The sequence below is a fragment of the Sciurus carolinensis genome, chromosome 16 (genome assembly GCF_902686445.1).
Source record: "Sciurus carolinensis chromosome 16, mSciCar1.2, whole genome shotgun sequence".
In the NCBI taxonomy this organism is placed as follows: Eukaryota; Metazoa; Chordata; class Mammalia; order Rodentia; family Sciuridae; genus Sciurus; species Sciurus carolinensis.
Genome location: NC_062228.1, coordinates 14,349,777 through 14,359,293, shown reverse-complemented (window position 1 = coordinate 14,359,293; position 9,517 = coordinate 14,349,777). Strand labels below are relative to the sequence as shown.

The 9,517-nt window shown below is 43.6% G+C and overlaps 1 protein-coding gene across 1 annotated transcript in view; it reads left to right on the top strand.

Moving 5' to 3' along the window:
• The first annotated feature begins 1,981 nt into the window (after positions 1-1,981).
• Positions 1,982-9,517, top strand: part of Zfhx3 (zinc finger homeobox 3) — a 264,272-nt gene continuing 256,736 nt past the window's right edge. Inside the window, exon 1 of the mRNA XM_047527802.1 lies at positions 1,982-2,008. The gene's annotated coding sequence lies outside the window, so the exon portion shown is untranslated. The remainder of the gene's footprint in view (positions 2,009-9,517) is intronic.

The window sequence follows — 9,517 nt, the reverse complement described above, 5'->3', positions numbered from 1 at the left end:
GAACCGCCACAGTCATATTTAAAATGTAAAATGATTACAAAATGGCACCCAGCCAATGTTTATGAATCATTGAATATGAACATAAAATCATAAAAAATAATCACCAAAAGGTAAATAAATTACCCAGCTTACTGCTTATTTTCACGTAGGTTCTGACACAAAAGCTGCAGCCATGAATGATTTATACCTGTTTTAACAATAATACTCATTCTACTGAAAGATGGTCAGCACTTGTGCTGCTATAGGCAACATGCCAGTTGTCGAAAGGTTAATGTTTCAGCAGCAATACATTAAATTATGAATAATACTGGTCCCAAAATGGAAGGTTATTAGCTCAGTATGCTTAATTAGCCCAGCTAGAACTTTGCCATCAAGCAACTGTGCCCATTACTTCAGCATAGCTAGGGTGGGGGATGGCATCGCTGGGGTTCTAATGCCAAAGCCGGTCAGGTACGGGTAGGAGGCCTGGGGCGTGTCTTTTACTTTCTTTTCATCTGGCATTAACTTTATGAGAAGCATCTCAGAAGCTGGTTTTCAGAATTCTGAACTGTCCCATGGTTTATCTGCAAATCCTTTCCAGAAGGAAAGAGCAGGAACTGTTTAGGGGGAGTACTCAGTGTTGTGGACCCATCTTGCTGTGGTCTCATGTCTGCTGGTTGCTGCTAAGCCTAAGCCCTAAGGTAATCGTGGACAGGTGGATGGGCCATTAGCACCCCTCCAACATAGCTCTTTGTTGAATAGTTGCCCATCAATTTCAAACCAGGTAGCAGGACACTTTTTTTTTTTTTTTTTTTTTTTTAAATCTAAGAGAATAAATAACAACCAAGTTAACCGACTACGGGATCATTGCGTGCTTGACAGTCCCATGGCTACCATGAAGGGGGGTTTAGAATGCCAACATCTGTCCTGGAGTCGAGGTTCTTGGAGCAGGTTCCCATCTATTCCAGTGTCTAAAGTGTGAGTAGGTGAATCTCAAGGAAAGGATCTTCCAGGGAGAGAATACCGAAGACTGTGTCGACAGAAAGAAGGTTGGGAGAGGAAGATCAGGCATTGCTTGAAAGAGTATTGGAAGAGCACTTGCCTGCTGGGGCAGTAAGGAAAGTATTGAGCACTGAGCTTGGTGGGGATCGTGTGTGTGTGTGCGCGTGTGCGCGTGCGTGTGCGTGTGTGTGTGTGTGTGTGTGTGTGCACTCTCAACCCCACAGCCATCCCAATCCTTCACCCAATCCTGGCTCTGCCCTGCCAGGTGCTCCCGTTTTAAACTTGAAGTTTACAGCCAGGGAAGCACCGGGCCCCACCCATGCCAGGCCATGCCTTGCCGGCTCCATCTGCTAGAGCTGGCTGTCTGCACCACCGCCCAGCCCTACTTAGTACTATTAGTAGCTTGTTTTTCTAAGCCCTAAAATTCATTTTCTTTTCCCGCCTCGCTTCCAGAAAAATAAATAAAAGTGAACACATCACTCATTTAAGACGAGGAATGGAATTTAGGTTGCGTTTTTCTTTCTATTTTTATGATTAGTTAGAATTTTCCTGGGAACGCCGCCAGGAGGGCATTATGGTGAGATAATGTCCTGTATTTAATCAGTGCTGCAATGGCGAGCTGCGTTCTGTGGGGAGAGGCCGAGTTAACGCATCCTTCTCTGTCTTGTCTGTTTTCAGAAGTCGACCGCTTGGCCCAAGATGAAGACGAGACCTAGAGATGGCAGGGCTCCAGGCTGGTGTGATGGCCTGCCAGTGGACAGGGAGCGGCCGTGACTCCATCTCTCCTCCCAGGACTTGTCAGCCCTGAGAGTCCTGAAAACCCCAAAGAAGAGAGTAAAAAGAGCCCCCCTAACCCACCAAGGTGATCACCACTGGACCCTCCCAGCGTTTCCTCTGCAACTCTCAGACGCCTGCTGGTCGGACACACTTCCGGCTTTCCAATGTGCATCTTTCCCCCTTGGCAATCCAAACACAAAGGGCCAGGGGAAGCACTCGGCCGCTAAGTGAACCTGGAAGTCAGCGCCAGGTAGGACGGGTCATCTCCTTCACTCTGCATGTGCGTGCGTCCAGTCTCCCCAGGAACCTCTGCTGGAGGCCACAGCTGCTGGTTTGCAGCCCTTGGAGTTGCTCTTATTGGCACAATTGTTTGCTCCATTGCCGACCGGTGAAGGGAGATCCCTGGGAGTGGTAACATAGAAAAGCACTTCTTAGAGAGATGTCTGAAAGGAAGGAAAAAGACCAAGGCCCGAGGAGAAAGCAGGGCTGCAACCTGGAGATGGGGAGCACAGAGAACAGATGCATGGATGGCCTTTCTATGTAAATAGCAGGGTGGGCAGGAGAGCAGGAGCGTGCCCGGCACACAGAGCCTTTCAGATTTACTGTTGTCCCCATTAAACTGCAGGTCTGCAAGAGCCGTCTGTTCAGGTAAGGGCAGCAGAGAGAACAGGATGCCCCAAGCAACCCATAAATAGCAGGGTGAAGACAAAGTGTTTATTACTTAGCCTCATGAAGCCCATATAAGCGCTCTCCCAGGGTGCGCAAGAGCAGGAGGGAGTGTGAGCCGGCCCACGTGTGTGTCCCGGGAGTGGGAGTCCCAGACACAGTGTTCGCGCTTGGCTTGACTCTATGAAGGCATCTATTTGATGGAACGTCCTGGAACAGTTCATAGCCAGCCCAGCAAACCTTGTGTGGAGACAGAGCTGGCTTTTTCTCTTTCCTTTTCCTGTTTGCAGTGAGAATAAGGCCTTTCTCTTCTCAGCCCTTTGCTCTCCCCAAAGTTGTCTCACGAGGTCATTGCCAGATGGCAGGCTTCCTTTCAGTACAAGGTTTGGGCGGAAACAATACTCTGTTTTCTGGGGGGCTGGTAAAGCTCTGGGCCTGACCAGCCTGCACTAAATTTAAATGGACTATTGTTTTAGGAGGGGTGACGGTTTCTTCAGACAATTGGGCCTATGTGATGCCAGTCTTTTTCCTATGTACGTAGGATGCAGTTTGCCATCCGTCCAGAGCAGTAGAAAGGTACTCTGAGATCATTATATTTGCCAGGTTGGGACACTCACTAGCTGTGTGTCTCTGGACAGGTCACTAAGTGACTTACCGTTTCCAGCTGAGCACAAGTGTCCTTATTTCAGATGAGTCTATCTGTAAGATACCTTCTGGCTCATTCTTTGACTCTTTGATTGCAAGATAGTGCATTTCCGTGTTCACCAATGAGCTTAAAAGCACTTTCTTCGAGCAGCTTATATATCAATAGCACCGGTTTCTGCGAGCAGCTAAGGATATGTGCTGAATGTTCTATTGAATATCTTGAATAATGAATTTATTGGTTTGCTAAGGACTGTGGAAAGTAGCAGAGTTCTGTATTGTCAAGTTCTAGCATCTTGAAAAATCCTCATAGATATTCTCAGGCTTTTTAGCTGCAGTAATCTTTGTCACCATTGGATAATATTTTGAAAAATAAGCAGCACTTTCAAAAGCTATCTATTGGAATTTCTGAATGAGGACCCAGCTCCACAAATCTTTCATCTGATGAGGATCATCAAATAGATTATAGCAATTCACCAAAACTAAGGTTGAGTAGTTTGGGTCATTATTGATAATTATCAAATGCCGTAATATCACATTTCAGGGTTTCAAAGAAAATTAGTAGGATAATGCCAGGACTTAGCAAGTCCCAGCGTCTAGGATGCCAGGAGCCCTCTGGCATGGCCTCCAATGGCTGGTGCTGAATGGCTCTGTGTGCTGGCTTTCCAGGAAGGTATGCCACTACCAGTTCATGAAGAGGGATTCCCTGGGGTTCTGCCAGTAAGTACAGTAAGAATCGGTCCTGAAGCCATGGAAGGCCATTGCCAACTCATTTGTAGATCTTTATGAGATGGGCTCTCCCAAGCTGGCTGATCCTTTTTGAAGAGCCTGACTCTGCTATTTGCCTTGTTACTAGTGTTTATTCCTTCTTTAACCTCCCTTTCCACCTTCCCTTCTCTCTCCCCTCCTTCCAGAAATATTTATTGACATTTATTGAGCATATACTGCATGACAGGCACTGAGCTAGGCACACAGTTCTTTGTTCTTAAACAAATGGTCCCTGAGATCAAAGTCCTTTCTTCTTCATAAGAAAAATATCAAGTAATCAAACAACCACAGACATTATTTTCAAACAACCACAGACATTATTTAAATAGAGTTATTATCATGAACTTGGAGAGTATGGAATTCAAAGAAAGTAGCTGGCCTATTGGGGTTTTCCAGGAAGAAGGTTCAGGATGGCATTTATAGAGAAGAGGCAAGGCATTCCCAACAGAGAAGACACAACCTATTCGGAAATCGCAGGTAGACATTTTGTGAATCACATGTAGGATTTGGGAAGGAATCAAGGCTAGAGATGAGTTTAGGGACCACCAACCTCCAAGCAAGCACCTTGAGTTCAGGAATATTTATTCATCCTTACATCCTGAAGACAGTTCCCCAGGTCTGGGCACTGGTGGGGTATCTCCAGATCTTGCCAGTCAAGGATCATTGTTAAAGTCTTCAGGTCAGTCTCCCAGAGCAACTTGGTGTTTCAGGATCTGTGTCTGCACAGTCACCTTATCCAAGAATGAATCTTGAATCCCAGGTCTTCTTTTTCAGAGACTGCCCCTATTCATGCTAGTCAGTGAAGGTTCAGTGGATGGAACAGTCACCACATCCATTGCTTATACACAGAGGTGTCCCTAAAAGGGTCCATATCACGACCTTTGTTAATGCCACTGCTGGCTTCATGTTGGCCCAGCTCTCTCTCATTTGCATTCTCCTTGGTAGAATATTTGTATGGATTAGAAAGTGCAAGTCCACTATCTAAGGGTGTAGTGTTATCTTTTTCTTGGAAGTAAGGTACCTCTGGGCAGTCTACTGAAATCTCCATCCAGGGCTGTGTTGTGTCCAAATGCAGAGGTCCCATCTAACCTAAGACCTCTCAATGAGCTGTGTCCTTCTGCTTCTGACTTTTTCTGGCTACACCCTGCCTGCCCGTACCCCCATGATGGATACTAAGCAAGGGGACTTCCCTTTCAGGACCCAAGTATGGCCAAACCTCTCCAATGACTCGTCAATACGGCCAGTACTATAGAAGTTGGAAGACTTGTCTTCTTGTGGTAAAATGAACTCCTATTAGTGGTTCTGCCTTCTGATACTGGTGTCTCAATGAATGTGACTGCCTTGAACTTCAAGACCTACTTGATAGTGGTCTAATAATTATCATTTGGTTACCTGGATCCATGCCCCAATTACCTACTTGAACTGCCATACTTACCTGGTTCCCAGAGTCTTGTCTGAGCATGGATCCCCAATGTTCATTCTGTCCCATTCATTCCTCTCTTGTTCTTCATACCTAGAGTTGATACTAAGATAGAACTTACTTAGATGATACCTCTAATATATATATATATATATATATATATATATATAAATATATATATATATATATATATGCTATATATAATCATGGGATGGTAAGCACAGGTGTATGAAATGAAATGAAAATCTGGTTTGGCTTAGAAAACATTTGTCCCTTACAATTTAATACATTTTCTTATCTTCAAACGACATTAAATTTCATAATACATTAAAATTTGGAGACAGCATCCTTTACTCCTGGAAAGAGCCCAAAGTGACATGAACGAAGTCACCTCCATGAAAGATGACATATGAGTGCCACTTGCTTACAGAGTCTCATGGGATTCTCATCTGTTATCTCCCATTTTTAATTAGAGTTATAATCATCTCTCAGGGGGTATCTGGAAGCTTCATTAAATTTACCAGCTTTTCTATATGTATAATACTGGTAATGATTAAAATCTCCACCATATCAAAAATTATAACCATTGGGGGAAATGGGTCTACTAGCCAGGGGCTTCAAGTGAAGTTAGTTCCCTTTTTACTCCTAAATGATGAAGACTCTCCTGGAGTCGGCACAAAAAGCAGCACCCTCTCCAGTCAGTACGTTTGTTTCATGTCCATCTAACATTCCTGGATCCTCCATCTACAGTTATCTCTTTACAAGGTGTCATTCAGGGCCCATTTATGACCATGAGCATGGCTCACTGATGCCTCTTACAAGACCCTACTGGATCCTAACATGTGTGGAGAAGGGAGTTGCCCTCTCACTAGAATTCACCAAGTGCCTTTCCACTCAGCTCCTGTGAGCTGTCATAAGCCTTCCAGAACTTTCTACCTCCATTTGCACTGCCCCCAAAACCAGGTTACTAGCTTGGGCTTTTGGGCTTGGTACTCACCTCACTACAGAACTGCAAAGCATCTTATAGTGCTTGTCACTGGGAGTTACATTCCAGACTCACAACAGGTAGTTTCATGATGGAGTAGAATTTCTAGATTGAGGCTAGAACCCTAACCCTAGTCCTGGGAATCTCTGTAGCAGTACTCTCAATACTTTGGAACTGAAAATTTTGATTGAAATAACACCGTTGGCATTTTGCTTCAGCTGATTCTTTGTTGGTAGGAATATGCATCGTGCATTATAGGATATTGATAAGCATCCCCAGTTTCTACCAATTAGATGCCAGTTATAAACCTGAGTTGGTGTGGCTTTTCTAGTTGGAGAATGTTCTGGAGTATTTGTAAAAACATGACCACAGACAAAGTCATTTGACCCATGGCAACCACAGGTATTTCCACCATTCCTTTAGAGTTACTCACCCCTTCTATCTCATATCAGAGAATTATCAGATGTGTGACTGGTTGTGTTGTGGAAGGAGCAATGATATGGAGAGAAGCCACATTTCCTTGTCTGGCTCTCTTGTGTCCTATGAATACACCTCCTCTATGTCATCTCAATGAGCATTAGGATTAAGCCCATAAAAAACATTATTTCCATATATATTATACTAACTTAAGTGGTTCCACTAAGGCAAGGCTTTTGGTGTTTGTTTTGAAATTTTTTTCTGCATCTCATTTGGTCATTACAACAGATTCTGGTAAAGTTGTCATGTTTCAAGAACTGTGTCATTGTTTCTCGATGTTTGCATCACACCGCATTTCAAAGAATGCCTTTATTTTAATGAGCTCATTTATATGAGCAGTGACTATGATAAATTACTGGAACTGTGGAGAACTGTCCATGCCTACCACTTCCCTCATGCCTAAGAAGCACATTCCATAATTCACTGGATTTCAGTCTGTTTTCATAAAAAAATATATATATGTTAGTGGGAATAAAAGGCAAAATTCATTCATGCATTCAAAGAAAAGTTGCTGCATAGAATATTGTGCTACTTACCGTGAGATATTTAGAGGCATCTAAGGCAAAACCTGGGAGTTCAAGAACTCTCCGTCCACATGCACAGTCAACATGTGGACAAGAACACCTAGAATAACAAGTTGGGGACTTATAACCTATGGGTCTTGGGCACTCAGAACACGGTGACTGAAAAAGGTGGATTTTGTATACTACCTTCCCTTGGTTGGCCACAAGTTCTAGAATGCATAAGTAAATGACCTGCAAGAACACTTCTTTTCCTTCTTGGATAGGATCCATATAAAAGAATGGATTAGGGAAATGCAAAAGGCAAAGAATACCAGGGTTTTAGCAAAGCATTTGAAAATATGGTAAATGGCAACTTGTCCATCCATCTCATGGGAAATAAGATGAAGCATGGGTTTGTCAGTAATTGGTTGGTTGTAATTGGTACCTATGTGGAGGAGATTGCCAATGCTGTGATACTAAGAGTATGGTCTTAATCCATGCATAGTAGTCATAAAATCATATGTTGCTGAGAAAAGAACACAAAAGGGTGTTTGTGTTGTATGTGCTAAGAAGGCACTTTACCACTGAGCTACATCCTTAGTCCATCAATTTTTTAAAATAGTTTTTTTAGTTATAGATGAACACAATAACTTTATTTTTATGCAGTACTAAGGATCGAACCCATTGCCCCACACATGCTAGGCAAGCGCTCTACCACTGAGCTACAACCCCAGCTCCCCAGCAAATAATTTTGAAAGACCAAAGCTATGCACCATAATTAATCAGATGAAATGTAACACAAGAAAATGGAAGCCAGGCATGGTGGCACACACCTGCAATCCCAGCTCCTGGAAAGGCTAAGGTAGGAGGAGTACAAGTTCAAGGTCAGCCCGGGAAGCTTATCAAGACCCTGTCTCAAGATAAAAAGTAAAATGGGCTGGTGATGTAGCTGAGGGGTAGAGCACCCCTGAGTTCAATCCGCAGTACTGGAGCAGAGAGGCTGGGGAGGTTTCTCTCTTGGATCTAAAAATCCATCTACATAAACACAGGCAGAAGGAGCCAGACTTGGCAACAGGTATCAGGAAAGTCTCAGAGCAGTTCTATTTTCAGACTTTTATGTGCATTTAAGAATCACCTGGCATACTTGTTTCAAATGTGGACTCCCAGGTTCCACCCTGGTTGTAAGATTCACAAAGTTTGAGGTGGAGCCTAAGATAACTGCTACAACAAAAGATCATAGACTGGGCGGCTCAAACAACAGACATTTCTTTTCCTTAGTTCTGGAGTCTAGGAAGTCCAAAGTCAAAGTGTCTGCAGAGTTGATTACTGGTGTGGGACCTTTTTTAGGGGAGTATAAAAATTCAGTCCAAATTAGAAACTTCATGGGCCACACTGTACAAACTGCTGTCATAGAGGTTTAAGTTAATAGGAGGATTCCAGAGTTGTCCTGAGCAAAGTTTGATGAGAAGAACAAAAGATGCGAGACTCCTGGCCCATTTGGAGTAGATAGAGCAGATGTGGATAATTTATATTTAATTCTGGGCATGACTCTAAAAATACAGGCAAACTGGAAACAGGAAGGCAAAGGAACTCAGAACCAGGTCATGTGAAGAACAGTTGAAGGAAGTGGCAGTTCCTCATTTAGAAATATCAGAGTCAGCCAAGTTCAGTGGTGCATGCCTGTAATCCCAGCGACTTGGGAAACTGAGGCAGGAGGATTTTTGAGATGGAAGCCAATCTCAGCAGCTTAGCAAGGCCCTAAGCAACTAATAAGACCCCGACTCAAAATAAAAGATAAAAAGGGCTGGGGATGTAGCTTAGTGGTTAAGCCCCCCTGGGTTCAATCCTCAGTATCAAAAAAAAAAAAAAAAAAATCAGAGAGAAAACAGGACAGAAGAAAGGAGGAAGACCATCTGTGACAGGGAATTAAACTTGCTTTGTGTGGCCTCCAAGGTGACACCAGGACCAGTGGGCAGGAGCTCCAGAGATTCAGTTTAGGCTCAAAATACTGACCATCCTTCCTGAATAGCCAGAGCCATCCCTAGCTGTGGAGGCATCCAAGAATGACTGGAGAACATGTTTAAATGACTCTTCATGAGGCTGGGGTGTAGCTCAGTGGTACAGCGTGTGCTCAGCATGCACGAGGCCCTTGTTCAGTCCCCAGCACCAAAAAATAAAAAATAAAATAAAATACAAAGAAATGATTCTTTAGGAAGTTGTCTAATGAAAGGAAGGGTGGTACATTGATCAGGTGGTTGAATCAAAGGAATCATTGTTGTTACTGTCTAGTAGGAGGGA